The sequence below is a fragment of the Gymnoscopelus microlampas genome (genome assembly GCF_963454915.1).
Source record: "Gymnoscopelus microlampas genome assembly, chromosome: 12".
Taxonomy (NCBI): domain Eukaryota; kingdom Metazoa; phylum Chordata; class Actinopteri; order Myctophiformes; family Myctophidae; genus Gymnoscopelus; species Gymnoscopelus microlampas.
This window is the reverse complement of record NC_139949.1, coordinates 7,891,131-7,909,054: the sequence shown is the minus strand read 5'-3', so window position 1 is coordinate 7,909,054 and position 17,924 is coordinate 7,891,131. Positions and strand designations below refer to the sequence as shown.

At 41.1% G+C, this 17,924-nt stretch overlaps 1 long non-coding RNA gene across 1 annotated transcript in view; it reads left to right on the top strand.

Moving 5' to 3' along the window:
- Positions 1-4,206, top strand: part of LOC311057575 — a 5,542-nt gene extending 1,336 nt beyond the window's left edge. The window contains exons 2-3 of the long non-coding RNA XR_014601971.1: positions 3,943-3,975; positions 4,120-4,206. This is a non-coding gene — a long non-coding RNA (uncharacterized lncRNA). The remainder of the gene's footprint in view (positions 1-3,942; positions 3,976-4,119) is intronic.
- Positions 4,207-17,924: the final 13,718 nt, after the last annotated feature.

Sequence of the window (17,924 nt, the reverse complement as noted above, 5' to 3'; positions counted from 1 at the left end):
GATTCTTGACACTCCAGATTACAATTACCAGGACACAGACCCCCACAACTATGAGAGTATACAAATGGCTCCACATTTGGTGCCATTTGTACAATGTTAGAGTTGTATGTTTTACAATAAACATGTACAACTTGGGTGAAAACTCAATGACAATTTAAATAAACACATTGGCCCTCATTTATCAACACGGAGTAGACCAAATAATGGACGTACGGCGAGATCACCAAAACTTTCAGCATTTATCAATATATCATGACTTTGACTTTAGCCAGTGTGAACATGTTTGTTACTTTGGGGGGGGGGGGGGGGGGGTTTGTTACTTTAATTTGGTAAATTCTGTTAATTCCTTACAACATATGTAGGCCTACTCCATGAAGTGTAGTCGGAGGTTTTTTCTTTTTCTTTATTCTTCATCCCAAAAGTGGGGGGGATATCCCCCCCCAATGGAACCGTATGTTCAAACCCCTGTGCGTCCCTGACTTTAGCGTACGTCCCGCTCAGATCTCACGTCAGGTCGGAGGCAGTTGTTGACTTTGGCTGACTTTGATTGATATGACTGCTTTGGCTATTTGAAAATAGCAGATCTACAAGCTCACAACGCATCGCATCACCATGCGTTGTGAGCTTGTAGATCTGCTATTTTCAAAATATACGAGTTCTTATGTAAGAGGATTTTTCGGGAGTTTGGACCGGGCGCAGCGGCGCCGCTGTAATCTTTTCATGGCCACCGGGAGATCGGACATTTAACCCTCCCAACACACACCTGCCTTCATCCATTAATGTCCTCTCCAGCCTATCTCTCATTAACGTGGTGGCACGGGACTGACTGCAGCCCGCCCGAGTCTCACAGGGAATAGCCTACATGACTGCTTTATTTTAGTGTAACTCGAACACGCACTGCTTGGTTTGGGTTAAATATGTCACAATCTGTCATTCATGTAGGCTGCTAGCCTACTTGACAAAGATTGTACCGATACGCAGTTGGGCTTGCAAGTAGGTGTGTGTGTGTGTGTGTGTGTGTGTGTGTGTGTGTGTGTGTGTGGGTAGTGTGTGTGTGTGCGTGCGTGCGTGCGTGCGTGCGTGCGTGCGTGTGTGTGTGTGTGTGTGTGTAGGGCACAGGCTACCCCGTGACAGGGCAAAAACTAAATTTAAAGCTCTGGTGAAATGAAAAATACATTTTTCACACTTTTAGAGCATAATCATTTTTGTGTATTTTATATCAAAAGTCCCTAAAAGGCCAATCTTAATTATTTCCTGTGAACAAAAACGTGCTGCGTGATGACAGATTTTGTGCTGTGTGATTCCCATAGATGCACGTTCATCCAAACACAGCTGATTTTAATTACAGAACTACTCCGTTTTGAATCTCATTCAAGATGACGTCCATACGGTGTATTACTCATTGTAAACTTAATCAGCACACTAAAATATGTATCTGAAAACCTTTTAGGTTACAAATAAGCACTTTGGTGACAAACATTCTGCACAGTGGCCGTCTCTCTCTCCCTTGGCCAGCGTGCGCCTGCAGGCTACAAACACTAGCACTGTGCACCGTGTGAGTGAGGTTCCACCGTGCCATAGCCTGAAGGGATGGAACCTTCTGATTAGTTGCAAGGCCGTTTCAGACTGAAACATCTAAATAAAATGACCAAAATTTTAATTTCACTGGACCTTTAAAGCCTTTGACCGTCCGGCCTGGCAGAGATAACTATAAAGGTTGTTGAGGCTTCTCCATTACACATCCTTAATGAGGATTGGCCCTATACTTAGTCGACCCGATTCCCAAGGGCTAAATGTCTGCCAAAAATAGCCGATCTGCAAACTCACTCATCGTGTGGTTTTGGTGTAAATTCACAACTTTTTGTTGACAGGAAGCTAAAGCTCCTCATGCCCTACATAGAGTGTGAGCTCTGTGGGGCTGCAGTATGAAGACACACACACACGCACACACACACACACACACACACACACACACACACACACACACACACACACACACACACACACACACACACACACACACACACACACACACACACACACACACACACTGTTATGACTATGATCGTATGTTTGTCACATTTTGGGTTATGATTTGTTTCTAGTGTTGAATGGTGTGCTGTGCCAGGCAGAGGTTAGACTATGAGTGTCTGTGTGCATTTTTATCTTTACTCCCACTGTGTAGCTCTGTGTGTGTGTGTGTGTGTGTGTGTGTGTGTGTGTGTGTGTGTGTGTGTGTGTGTGTGTGTGTGTGTGTGTGTGTGTGTGTGTGTGCGTGTGCGTGTGTGTGCGTGTGTGTTTGTGTGTGTGTGCGCGCGTGCATAAGTGCGTGTGTGTAAGAGAAAGCAAACAACACGCATGCATGCGTGTTTTTTGCTTTCCTCCACTTGCAACCTGGCATCCCTACTTTAGGAAGGTTCAGCAGCAGGGGTAATGATAGATTCATCTTCCCCGCACGGACGGCAAATAGACTCAGACAGTCCTTTGTGCAGCTAGCTATGAAGATGTATAACGAGGCACAGGATGGTCGCTCAGCTCACTCAGTTTTTATTCTCTTGATAGTCATTGAGCCATATCAACATTAAGTTTAATTATGACACCACATCAAAGTCAAATATTTCCAACAGATTGTGATTAACCTTATACATAACCTTTTTTTCTTCTTCTTCTTTCGAAATATGTTCTTTCACATCAGGACATTGTAATGATCATTAGAATCAGTCAGAGCATTAGAATCAGTCAGACCAATAACCCCACCTAATGTATCTCCCAGACTCCCTCCCCAGTCAGAGTTCAGACTCAGAGTTCGAATGAATGCAGAATTATCTGCAGAATGTTTAAAAAAAAACATTTTTAAAGAAAACTCCTCTCTCTCACACTTATGCCAGTGTGCCAGTGATCACCCTCCCCTGTGCCAATGTTGACACCTGTCCTTAAGGTTGCCTACCCCTGGTGTATAGCGTTGTATATTGTATATTGTATGTGCATATTCTTCTAACACACACACACATACACACATGCACGCACGCACGCACGCACGCACGCACGCACGCACGCACGCACGCACGCACGCACGCACGCACGCACGCACGCACACACACACACACACACACACACACACACACACACACACACACACACTGTACACTGCAATTATTTATATTCTACCATGCACACACTGAGCACTGTAACAATAACAATATCGTTCACCATTGTATTTGTTTTAGTTATTATGAACTCTGACATCCACTTGACTTACAACCATTTTTAAAACTATATTTCTATAGTTATAGTTATAGTGCTTGGTATGAACGGCCCTTAACTCTCTGCTCTATGCTACAAAAAAAGGTCAAATTGGAAAAGTACAGAAACACTATTTCCTGTATTTTCTGTCTTTCTCCCCTGCAGACATCTTGATCAACATTGTTTAATTTCTTTTGAGTTTTGTCTTTCTTTTTGTTTGGCAGGAGGTAAACAGACATATTTAATACATCATTTATTTATTTAAAACCTGGTGTACTCATCAAGGACACATGGCCCCAGTACCAAAATTACTCATTATGCAGAAGGTCCCATTTCACAAGTTTTCAAATGTGTAAAATGTATAAGAATTCTTTGAAAATTGCAGATCTATCTACAAGCTCACAACGCGTCACAAATCTGCTATTTTCAAATTGCCAAAGTATATATACTGTATAAGTGGTTTTGTAATAATAATCCATAATAATAAGCCGTTGCCACTAGGCCACGCCCCCACTATGACATCATCACTGCCCCCCCACTATTTAACCCCTTCCGGCGTGCCTGAATCTGACTGAGGGGCTTCGGGCGGGGCTTGTAATGAAAACAAGCTCTTCTGTTCCCTCTCAAACCATCTGTGTTGGAGTCCATTGTTGTTACAGTGAAGCTCAATTAGTTTTTGTTTTTTATGTTTCTCCTCAGTTCTCCAAGTTAAACCAACACACAACACAACAGGTAAGTCTGTCTGTCTGTCTGTCTGAGAGAGAGAGAGAGAGAGAGAGAGAGAGAGAGAGATACATAGAATGAGATAGTCTTGATTTGGGATTTGTGTATTTTTAAAGGTAAACCAACTCAAATGTAATGTCTTACTTTCTCCAGAGGTGGAGCCCTTCCTCATCTTAGCCAACATAAAGAACCTGATGAAGATCAACATGAACGGCTCCAGCTCCACAGAGCTCAAACAGGTGAAAACCATTAGACATAACAACACATCCTATGTAATCCTATACAATATTCTACACACACTGCTTTTGACATGCTGGAATATATTCCAGTCTGAGACTAACACAACTGCTGTGGTGTGACAGGACTTGAAGAGAGCAGTGGCTCTGGACTTTGACTATCAGCAGCAGATGATCTACTGGATAGAGGAGACACAACCGAACCCCCCTTACCACACCATGATCAGTCGTATGCACATCAACGGCAGTGACGTCCAGGTCAGTGTGACAATGACAACTATGAGGATGAATGACGGATACTTGTTTACAAAATGCTTATGATTGTAATTCAGAGTATTTATACTAGTATTTAAACTATGGGTCCCCAGATTGGGGGGGGGGGGGGGGGGTCTAAGTGTAGGATATCTGCACATCTGTAAAGTGACAATTTAAGGACTTTTAAAACCTTTTTAATATCTAATATCTATCTTTACAAAAGGAAAACAAGACAACTATGACCATTATTATAGAGGCAATAAGACAAAATGATTATTTTGGGGGGTCCCCAGTTCAAATATGATTATTTTGGGGGGTCGTGGTCTGAAAAGAACCGCTGAGTTAGTTTACATGTGCTCCATGATCAGTGAGGATGTGAGTTTGAATCTGACTCCTGGTCTTGTCTCACATCTTTCTCCTCCGTCTGTCCTTGGTTTCCTGTCTCTCTACACCAGGTTTTCACAAACTTTTATATGATTATATGTTGACTTCAGTCAATCCATAACACATGGATAGGCTACTTATTATTTATGTTTTCTCCATGGCTGTTTATGAGATGTTGTGACGACGGCTCTCCTTAATAAGTCAGTTTGTTTACATACTGTATCTGTATGGACAAACGGTCACTGATCGCGCAGCATTTCTCATTGTTGTATGGTATGTTGTCACATACATAATTGTGCTTAATATGCTTAGCTGTACATGTATCACAATTAAATTCAAAACATATTGATTTCATGTGTGGCAGATCGGCTATAAATACAGAGAAACAAATTAAAAGAAAAATGTAAATATTTGAACCATTTTATTCCCATTTGAATCGAAAGTGGCTCCGAAGTGTGTGTGTGTGTGTGTGTGTGTGTGTGTGTGTGTGTGTGTGTGTGTGTGTGTGTGTGTGTGTGTGTGTGTGTGCGTGTGCGTGTGCGTGTGTGTGTGTGCTTGTAGCTTGTAGATTTTAATGATATAATAATAATCAAAATCTACAAAGTAACTAGTAACAGTGGAGTTAAAGTACAATATTTGCCTCTGAGATGTAGTGGAATAGAAGTAAAAGTACTGAAAATTGGAAATACTCCAGTAAAGTAAAAAATACCCCAAAATTGTACTTAAGTACAGTACTTGAGTAAATGTACTTAGTTACTTTAAACCACTGTCTACACTATCATATCTAAGAATGAAGGCATGGTGAGTATATTCAGAGTGCATGTATGGTTCATTGACAGATCCTTCACAACAAGTCGACCATCACACCAGACGATCTAGCTGTTGATTGGGTGGGAGGAAACCTCTACTGGTGTGACTATGTGCATCACACCATAGAGGTGTCCAATCTAAACGGGTCATACCCAACAGTCCTGCTCAACACTGACCTGGCCCGACCATGGTCCATAGCTGTGGATGTACGCTACGGGTAAGAGCACTGTGGTGACATCATGAACCTCACATTACATTTATCAACCATCCTGTGAAACACCACGGATACAAGAAGACTGAATTACATCTAAACATAAAACTGATGACATTGCATCATATTATGTTCCTCTTGCAGATCTAAGTTTGAAGGGTCACTAAAAAGATTCTTAGACATTATTTATACAACATTGTTGTTCAAGAATAATTTAAATAACACCTTAGATCACCAGAGAGCACCACAGTCCACTGATGCTTTTAAAACAATACAAAAAAACCTGCCTTTAGTTTTAGTTTTTTATTATAAAATGGGGTGGTCGGGGGCTAGATTAAAAAAGTGCAGGAAAATAGTGAAAAAATCCAATCTGCAAGCTCACACCACGTCACAATGTGACATGTTATCTTATAGATCTGCAATTATCAATTTTTTTGTGAACTGGTTTTCGTTATTTTGATAGTTTTCATATTGTATGTCCACTATGTGTGATTAGTTGTGAATAGTGACCCTGACACAGTGTCTCCCTGACAGATACTTGTACTGGTCAGACGTAAGTATCAACAACCCCCACATAGGGAGGATGGGGATGGACGGCACCGACAGGAGAGTCATCGTGAAGGATAAGATCTCCAAGCCCATAGGCCTGACGTTAGACTACATCAATGATCACATCTACTGGACCAACGAGGAGAAATACATTGAGTTTGCCAACCTGGATGGAACCAACAGACACACAGGTGACACACGCAACACACACACACACACACACACACACACACACACACACACACACACACACACACACACACACACACACACACACACACACACACACACACACACACAAAAACTCTCTCACACACGCACGCACGCACGCACACACACACACACACACACACACACACACACACACACACACACACACACACACACACACACACACACACACACACACACAGACACAGTTTAGCCTTCTTTTTTCGCTTCTAGTTTTTAGTAGAGATCATCTGGTTTAAATAGTTTAATTTAACCCATTAAGACCGGGAACGCATCTCTGTCATTGTTTGATTTATTTGGGCTATTCAAAAATAGCAGATATACAAGTTCGTAGCGCGGCACTCGGTGCCGCGCTACGAACTTGTATATCTGCTATTTTTGAAGAAAATATTTGAATACATATATTTTTAAAGCTTTGCCTCTGGGGGGATTCTAAAAAATGTCTTCTAAATCCTAAAACATATTTTTAAATGTATTTGGCCGTGGACCCCCCATCTCAAAATATTTTGTTCCAGGGACCCCCCTCCCAGAAGTAGTAACAGAGTTAAAAATGTTCGCTTTAAAACTAAATATATAAATTCAAAGATTTGCAAGTTTTTTCACGCATTTTCAATAAAATATAGCAGATCTACAAGCTCGTAGCGCGGCACTCGGTGCCGCGCTAAGAGCTTGTAGATCTGCTATTTTTTAATAGCCAAATAAATCTAAAAATGTGACACACAGATGCGTTCCCGGTCTTAATGGGTTAAGAAAAAGAATGGAAAGCACTGAGAACATTATTTACTTTGTTATACTGTATTGGTGTATGTTAAAGCACAATCTTTGTTCTTTAACTTTTATTACTTTATTCGTGCATTTTATAATAGTCTGACACTTTTTGTTTGGGGTTTTGTGCGTCTGTAGTTGTGAGTCAGGACAACATCTGGGCTATTACTCTGTTTGAGGATCACATCTACTGGACAGACATAAAGACCAGATCCATCTACAGAGCCAACAAGACTCAGGGAACCAACAAGATCAGTCTCATCAGCAACCTGATCGGTCCATTAGACATCCACATCTACCACCCCTATAGACAACCTGAGGGTCTGTACCACCTACTGTATACAACACTCTCATTATTACTCTTCATGCTGTTTTGTGACTTTTATGTATTGTGTATTATTGTATTATTGTATTTTTTTTAAAGTGTTGTATAAACAACCTGGTGTCCCTATTCTGATCATGTAATTATAGGCAAGATTATCTACTTGCATTTTAGGCGGCATTTATTTTATTTCCCCCCACAAAATAGCAGATCTACAAGTCCACAGAACGTCACAATGTAACGTGTTGTGAACTTTTAGATCGTCTATTTTTGCGATTTCATCTATATCAGCTAGTTGTTTTTAATCCCCCCCTCCACACCAAAATATAAAGGGATGAAGGAAGGAAGAAAGACAGGTAAGCCTTATGATTTTAACTCTGACACATCTGTGTGTCTTGGGTACAAACGGTTTATAAAGCACTGTTGTAACATATACAGTAGGTGGCCAGTGACTTTGAACACTTTCCCTTTCAAAACCTTTGCATCATGCATGTCACACAAATGAAGCATAGCGTTAGTTCATGCAGGACACGGAAGTCGTGCACGCCAAAGCTGTAACCAGCAGTCAGTCAGCTGATGTGAACATCAGCTTTCTATTCCCCATTCACAGCCCAGCTGGTCATTACATCACACACTCATTATCCAATCACAGCTCATGCTTGAGCAAAGAGGTTCCTATAAATATGGCTTCATATTCTCTAGGTCTTTCTTGGTTGCTGAACCAATGCATTTTGCTAGCTGCTGCGAGCTTCATCTGCTGCTCATCTACTGCTTTGTGCGCTGCTCTATGATATTTTGGTGCTATATGAGATGAGTCTGCTTATGATGCTGACTTTACCACTGCTACAGCAGCAATGCTTCTTCTATTATTGCTGCCAAACACTAATGTGCTCATAGCTTAAGCGAATAGCATGCTTGCTGCCATGTAGAAATTAGGAATTGTTGTAGCACAAAGCTAATACAGCATGCTTGCTGCCCAGACAGTAGAAGCTTGATTTGTTTGTAGGCTACTCTCTTCACCATGTGGTAAGTTGAATTGTTTGTAGCTTAAAGCTAACATAGCATGCTGCTGCATTTAGAAGTTTGTTTGTTATACAGCACTGCACAGTTAACATGGCATGCTTGCTTCCCATGTGGAAAGCTTCAATTGTTTGTAGCTTAAAGCTAACATAGCATGCTGCTGCATTTAGAAGCTTGGTTGTTATACAGCACTGCACAGTTAACATAGCATGCTTGCTTCCCATGTGGAAAGTTCAATTGTTTGTAGCTTAAAGCTAACATAGCATGCGTGCTGCCATGTGTTTAGAAGCTGTGTTGTTATACAGCAATGCTCAGTTAACATAGCATGCTTGCTTCCCATGTGGAAAGCTTCAATTATTTGTAGCTAAAAGCTAACATAGCATGCTGCTGCATGTAGAATCTTTGTTGTTATACAGAACTGCACAGTTAACATGGCATGCTTCCTTCCCATGTGGAAGCTTGAATTGTTTGTAGCTAAAGCTAACATAACATGTGGAAAGCTTGAATTGTTTATAGCTTAAAGGTAACATAGCATGTGGAAAGCTCGAATTGTTTGTAGCTTAAAGCTAACAGCATGCTTGCTGCCATGTAAAAACTTTGATTTGTTTGTACAGCGCTGCAAAGTTAACACAGCAGCTTGCTCCCCATGTAGGCTACTTCCTTTTATTCCCAGCAGAAGACATTTCAGTGGTTTTAAAGAGCTTTCATCAGGTAATGAAACGTGGCTATTTTAGCATTTTATGGCTTCAGGTATAGGAATATATGGAGCTACATTTTTGGGCCGAAAGTTTGATTTTTCCAAAAAAAATAAGTACTGCTTCTAAGTTCTAATGCTGTTCTGCTGAGGCACTCTTGACTCTGGGAATACCCACAATACATGGTGCAGTACCATCTAGTTGGCTGAAGCTTCAAGCAGAGCTTCCAACAGTTGTAGTGCTCTGCTAGCACAAATGCTTTTATAATATGTTTATACTTATCAAAGCTGTCGTAGACAATCTGTGTGCAACGGGGCATAATATAAGACAAGAAGTCAAAATTTAGACATGTATTCAAGCCAGGAAAGGAAATCACAGCATGTGTATCAAATCAGTGTTGCCATGTCTGCTTATTATAAGCGACTTTGGGATTGTGTTCTGTTAAGTCACTAGCAAATATGATTACTAAACAGGGTTCATGTGAAGGAACCCCATATTCATATGTAATCATGGTACAAAAAATGTTTAATATTCTAAACACTTGTTTTGCGACTTGTTTTTATAGACTTGGCGCTTCTTTTTCTTACAATCTGGCAACACGCCGTGGTGGTGTCACGTGACTACTCCTTGGGAGTAATCAGGAAGTCTCATACAATACAGCATGCATCTTGGGTATTGTAGTCTATGCAACTGACACAGTCATATCATGGTCAATTCAGTTCAATGCTACCGTGTGAGAATAAGGTGAAGGCAAGGGTGTTTTCTTTCTTAACTGGTCATGTGCAGGCATTATGGCAGTGTAACTGTCATGTTAAATAAGGTACACAACTATCATGTCATGTTAAATAAGGTACACAACTATCATGTCATGTTAAATAAGGTACACAACTATCAGGGGATATTCAAGTTAATATAATCCACTCAGTGAAGCTGTTATTTCTGCATTCCTGTTCTATTCACTTAATTTATCGCTCAAGTTCAGGTAACTATTATGTGGGTGGATTAGTTTGCAGATGCTTAAATAGATAATTACTTCATGGTGGATTTAAAGTCTTGTGAAATGGGGCGATTGCTTCAATTGTAGTGGGTTGTCCTCCAGGGGGTGCCATTTAGAGGGCAAGCAAAGGTTAATCTGATTCTCTGCTGCTTCAATTCTATCAGCTTATGACTTAGATGCAGGGAGCGGATTCATAGTGCATTGAATTAATTGCATGTTACTTCACTTTTAGCTAACCATGTCATTGTAAAGGGATATTCATTGCTTGAATTCACACTGCTTCTGTTTTGTTTATGAGCGACTGCTATTATGGTGATCCAAGGCTTTTGATGGCATGACCTTCTTTCCATCACGGATGCCGGGAAGGTTCAGGTTGGGTTGCTGTTAGTTCTAAAAGTGTGAGATACTGATTCTACTACTAAAAAGCTACTTATACTTGCTGCTAACATTACAGCTATAAATCATGCTTGGCTAAATGCTGCTACTATTTTATCGTGCTACTCATTCTACTGCAGTTGAGCTGCTACTACTATGATGAGGATACTAATGTTAATCATGCTACAGGAAAAAGGTTACTGCTACATAGTAACATAGTGTCAGCAGTGGGCAGACAGAGGGAGTTCTGCTGACTGAGGCACGTTATCTAGTGCATTGCTTATTTCTCACAAAAATATTTTCAGATGCATACTTTGTCTGTTTAAGTACTAAAGGAAGTGCGCACCGTCTGGCCACATCTCGAGTTGGACAAAAAACACAGCAGGTGAAAGGCGGAAATCATATAATAGTCATTATTCATTGCAAGGATAAAGGGGGTTTACTTGTCTCTGACTCATACAGGTGCTGCTGGGTTAAGTTTCATTGGATGGTTGCAGAAAGAAGAAAACTTATGATGATAATTGCAATTTAAAATAATTGCTTATTGCAAACAAAGTCTTAAAGATGCATTGCGGTCTGCTTATTGCAAACGGTACAGCTACAGTACTCTTCAGCTGCTTGATTCCAGCATTCACAATGAAGCAGCAGGTTGCCGGTCTGCAGCCATGAACGCTACTACGTTCACCATGAGTGAATGATATAATCCAGCTGTTTGCTTACAGATCTCCACAGCGTCCAGACGAGAAGGCTTGCATGCTTGCTCTTGTGTGTGTCTTTCCAAAAGTTCATCTAGGTGGTGTTCTGCATGCTTGTGGAACTTGAAGCTTTTGTGGATCGCTATCTACGTATCTGAGATTGACATCAGGCATAAGTATGCTGCTGAAAGTGTTGGCTGGGTTCCACTGCACTGATTTGGGTAGTATGATTCTGTTTTGTATTGCATTTCTTTATCTGTGCGTGATGGGTAAGGTCCGCAGTATGCTTACTGCTGCATATAGTTATTACATTTTACACTTTTAATTTAGTTTAGCTTGATGAATTCATTTCTGAGGTCTGCAGCATGCTGCTGCTACACATAGTTTCACACTTTTGTAGGATGAACTTAACATCTTAAACTCTTAAACACTGTAAATCAGACAGGGGGGGGAAGGTGCAAACGTCATAATTTCTAACCCTAACCTTAACTAAAACCATGTTTTGTCTCTGTTCTCCATGATCCAGTATCTGCAAAGACGTCCTCTGGCGAGGCAAGACTAATGTTCTTCCTGACCGACAAGGGAAAGCCAGGGTCATGGTTCACGGCCCGGCTCTGTCTCCTCTACAAAAGATGTGGACTGCTGCGCAGCTGTATACCTCTCACTCATTTCCGCATTGCATTGGTGCAGCTACATTGGTCTAGGCTTAAACTTGAAGTTGCTCAAAAAGCAATGAGTGGCATGTACTGTATGAGGAGACGGTTAAATAGAGTCTGCATTCAAAAGTGGTTGGCAATGGCATGGGTTCATTCTGATGAAGATAGTTGACTTTTACGGATGCATGCTTGCATCCCTCTTATCTGAGCGGATAGGGAGTTACAGCACGCTGCTGTTACACACATATGTTATTAATCAGTGGTGATTACAGGGGCGTTCCGTTGCTAGGGGCAACCAAGGAATCTCAACCCTATAGTACACTTTCTGGTTAAGTAGGCTACACTCCTGAAGTACAGGATCAACATGGCTGTTGAACACACACATAGTGTATATATACGTCATTAATTGTAGGATGACCTCGTTTTAAGATGCATGCTTGCATTCTTTTAGTATAGCTTAACAATCAAATGCTGAGGTCCACAGCAAGCTGCTGTTACACATAGTTAGTACACTTTATTTATCATGAATGATAAACATTAGTTATCATTCATCATAGGATGACCTCATATACATATTTATATATATCAGATTTCTTTAAAAAGAAATAGAATGTCCTTTTCGAATCCTATTCGCGGTGCAACATAGCAGTGGGCATCGCTTTACGATACCGTCTAGGACTCCTGAGTTCAGGAATCAACAGGTTTCTGCATTCATCAGGCCTGTTGAACACATAGTCTTAAGATGCATGCTTGCATTTGTTTAGTTTAGCTTAACAATCAAATGCTGAGGAACTCCTGAAGCTCAGGAATCAACAGGGCTGTTGAACACACAAATGCATGCTTGCATTTAAAGCACTCCTGAAGTACAGGATCAACATGGCTGTTGAACACACACAGTATATATCTCATTAATTGTAGGATGACCTCATTTTAAGATGCATGCTTGCATTCTTTTAGTATAGCTTAATAATTAAATGCTGAGGTCCACAGCAAGCTTGCTGTGACACATAGTCTCTTATCACATAATTTGTAGAATGACTTCAGGATGCGTGCGCATTCTATTTTAAGTCAGTAGCAGGTTTGCTACTTCACATAATATAGTATGACTGATTAAGGCGTTTTTTTTAGGCTTGGCGTTGGCTTCCGTGTGTTGGGGGGGAATTCTGTTATGCACTCTCTGAGTAGCCTAGCTGCCGCTTGGCTGAAACCAGAGAGTATGCATTTATTGGTTTTGGGGGATTTGCTAAAGCATTCTCTGAATATATGCTTAGCAGGCTGCTTCGACAAAATTCAGTGAATATTCTCCCAAGAGTGGAGCTTTAACGCCAAGCTTAACTGTATTCCATTTGTGGCAATAAATGGTTCTTTATCTACTAAGACGAGAGTGTTTCTGATTGAAATGAAGCATAGCGTTAGTTCATGCAGGACACGGAAGTCGTGCACGCCAAAGCTGTAACCAGCAGTCAGTCAGCTGATGTGAACATCAGCTTTCTATTCCCCATTCACAGCCCAGCTGGTCATTACATCACACACTCATTATCCAATCACAGCTCATGCTTGAGCAAAGAGGTTCCTATAAATATGGCTTCATATTCTCTAGGTCTTTCTTGGTTGCTGAACCAATGCATTTTGCTAGCTCCTCCTCCACCCCAGCCTCCACCTTTTGATTAGAGTCTGCCATAGGCTCAAATACTTGTGATTATCATGTATATCTGCTTTGTTTAGAGTCTGGCTTAGGCTCAAATACTTGTGGTTATCATGTATATCTGCTGTTTAAAATCTTGCTAGGCTCAAATACTTGTGTTTATCATGTATATCTGCTAATTCTAACTAATATGTTAATGTATTGCTTATTGTTGTCATTGTATCCCTATGGGGGATTTGCTAAAGCATTCTCTGAATATATGCTTAGCAGGCTGCTTCGACAAAATTCAGTGAATATTCTCCCAAGAGTGGAGCTTTAACGCCAAGCTTAACTGTATTCCGTTTGTGGCAATAAATGGTTCTTTATCTACTAAGACGAGAGTGTTTCTGATTGAAACAGAATGTGATGTGTTTTGTTGATATAACAAGTTTTTTCATATAGAGTCCTATCCACAATCCACTTTATCAAAAGCATTGGTGTTGTGTGCCGCATTCTGTTTGTGTGACATGCATGATGCAAAGGTTTTGAAAGTGAAACTGGTCAAAGTCACTGGCCACCTACTGTAGGTGTGTGTTCTCATAGTCATTACATGTGTGCATGTTTTCTCCACCCTGCAGTGTCTGGTCATCCATGTCAGACCAACAATGGAGGCTGCAGTAACCTGTGTCTGCTCTCACCTGGAGGGGGCTACAAGTGTGCCTGTCCCCCCTACCACCACTTGACAGCTGACAACAAGCAGTGCATGTCCAGCTGCACTGCCAGCCAGGTGATTCACCTCAGCTTCACTTGTGTTACTCTGTATGACTTTATGTCTCATGCCTGGTTTATTACTGATTATGAACATAATCCCCTGTCTCCCCCTTCAGTTTGTTTGTCAGAATGACACGTGCATTCCATTCTCATGGAAATGTGACACAGTAGATGACTGTGGGGACGAACACGCTGACTGTCGTGAGTAGAGACTGAAACATTACCTCAGTAGTACTTTATCTTTACTGTTTACAGTGATTACAATGACTCCTTCTATATATTCTAAAAATCACACCCAGTGTGAAGTGGGCGGTGTGTGGTCATCACAACATGACTCACTTTAAAAAAAGGATAAATGACTTTTTAGCGGCGCTGGCGCCCTGCTCTATACCTGGCTTTTCTGTCAACGTTCTGATTGGTCAGGTCTGTCAACGTTCTGATTGGTCAGGCCCGCCAAGGTTCTGTTTGGTCTGGTCCGTCAACGTTCTGATTGGTCAGACACGTCAACGCTCTGATTGGTCAGACACGCCAAAGCTCTGATTGGTCAGACACGTCAACGCTCTGATTGGTCAGACACGTCAACGCTCTGATTGGTCAGACACGTCAACAAAGTGATTGGTCAAGCTTCACGTGACACGTGGCTATAAACACATTATAAACACATATCGATGACAAAATGTATCAAAGGCGCCGCTACCTTCACACAGGGTGTGATTTTTTTTAAGTCCATACTGCTATTCATAGGGCTGCACATGTGTCATGTGTTTCGCTAGCCAATCACAGTCCTGAATTTGCAAAGTCAGCCAATCACATTACAGTTAGTGGTGATGACACTAGCTGTAAAGTGATTGGCTGATATGAAAAAAGTATCGATTTGCATTAACAATGGAAGGGTTAGGGGGTACACACATTTTTTGGTCGGTGTCCAAAACTCACTTATAGGGGGCGGCTACACCGCCCCAAAAATCACACCCAGTGTGAAGCGGGCGGTCTGTGGTCATCACAACATGACTCACTTAAAAAAAACATAAATGTGTTTTTTTCCAGTCCATACTGCTATTCATAGGGCTGCACATGTGTCATGTGTTTCGCTAGCCAATCACAGTCCTGAATTTGCAAAGTCAGCCAATCACATTACAGCTAGTGGTGATGACACTAGCTGTAATGTGATTGGCTGACTTTGCAAAAGTATAGATTTGCATTCACTGTGGAAGGGTTAGCGTTGTAGACTGCGTTGTAGAGTATTGGCCAATCACGGTGCAGGATTGGTCAGTGTCCAAACCTCACTTATAGGGGGCGGTTACACCGCCCCAAAAACACTGATAAATGATTTATCACAATAATAACAACACAGTATGAAGCATTTAATATGTTAGTTGCATTATAATCTGCTTATAATACAGTATAATTACAGCTGTAAGCACAAATAACAATACTCATAACATAAATCATTTTATAATGACTCTTAAGGTGACGTTTTACAATGGTAAATGGCGTCTTAACGAAAGTGCTTAACAATGTGTTATACATTCACCCATTCACACACCGATGGGGGAGGAAACCATGCAAGGCACCAACTTCTCACTTGGGAACAGTTATGGGTTCCGACACTAACTCTTCGCACACACGGACTCCCCCGCCCAGCCCAGCCCCCCTTAGAATAAGTGACTTCCAGTGCCTCTGATAAGTGGTCAAGCTTTAAGTAAAGAAAACAATAAAATGTAATCTACACGAGAACAACACAAAACATTTCTTCCTACACCTCCAGGACTGTCATGACTTTACTTTGCTTTACTTGACTTTATTTTACACGGACATGCACACATGCACACATGCACGTGCATGTGATTAATCAGATTAATCACAGTTTAAAAACGAATTCATCATGATTAATCACCATTCGAACCACCGTTCATAATATGCCATGTATTTCTGTATATTATTGTTGGAATGGAAAGATAAATGACAATAGGTACATGATCAGGACATTTAACACACAGGATGTATGTATGTATGTTTATTTTAACAAATCCACAGTGTGGTATTAATATTGAAAAATCTAAAATATACGCCCTAATACAATGACAAGATTTCATCGTCTCATCGTCTCTCTATTCCTCTAAACAAGTAGTTTTCAACCAGTGGTCCGGGGAACACCAGTGGTCCTTGAGGGGGTTCCAGGTGGTCCCTAGCTAAATGATGGAGAGTTGGTTTTGTTTTAGTTACTCCACTGCGCCCCCTACAGATCTGGTCAATTGATTTTTTCTATTCACCTGTTTCCTAGGCTGTGTGTTTTCCACTTCCTGTCAATTTGTTCCAATGAAATCCAATGAAACTGGTCAGATGACCAATGATATCCAATGAAATCGACAGGCAGTGGAAACACACAGCCTAGGAAACAGGTGAACTGACAAACTTTTTTCCTTCCAGTGGAATATTTTCTTTTCTGGACAAAAAGTGTATTTTAGAAGTGAGGTGGGGATCTCTGAGTGTTCCCACTAAGGAAAGTAGGCTTTCAACTCCATAAAACCGTCTTTGTTTTGGTGAGTAGTGAAAGTGTGTATTTTTATTACTACCGGGGGTGTGCGGGCAACGGCTCCAAAGTAACATAGCGTTAAGGAGATCGCACCACGATCATTGTTGTTTTGTCCTCCGGCCGTCAACTTCTCTGTTCCAAATAATCGCCCGTCTCTCAAATGAATTACTAAGGCACGTGCCGCCTGAAAAGGCCCTAAAGAGAACTCCTTCTAACACTACCGCGCATGCGTTAAATGCTTCAAATATTTTGTATGCAATTAATTCAAAAGAATAATTACTGGCGCGATAATTTTGACCGCATTAACAAATGTATATGGTTATTTATGTACCCATACATTTATGATAGAGGGAGAGAGAAAGCGAGAAAGAGACAGACAGACAGATATGTTACAGTGAGACTCATTTATTTATGATTTTTCTCCTCAGCTCTCCAAGTTAAACCAACTCACAACTCAACAGGTAAACAAATTAAACCTGATTATGTATTGTATTCTTCAAGTTCTTGAAATTAAAGTTTTACGCCTTATTACTCTCTGTACAGAGTCTGAAGATGTGAGGTTGGTGGGAGGAACTAGTAAGTGTTCTGGCATACTGGAGATGAAACACCAGGGAGAGTGGAGACCAGTGCTGGCTTGGTTTGACTGGAACAGGATGTCATCATCTGTAGTGTGTAGACAGCTGGACTGTGGCACTGCTGTTTCAACAGAATTTACTTCTAGTTCTACACGCAAACCTGGATGGATGATTCCATCTTCCTGTGTTGGCTCTGAGTCTTCACTGGTGGAGTGTGGACCAGTAAAGTCTTATGATTCCACTCTCACACT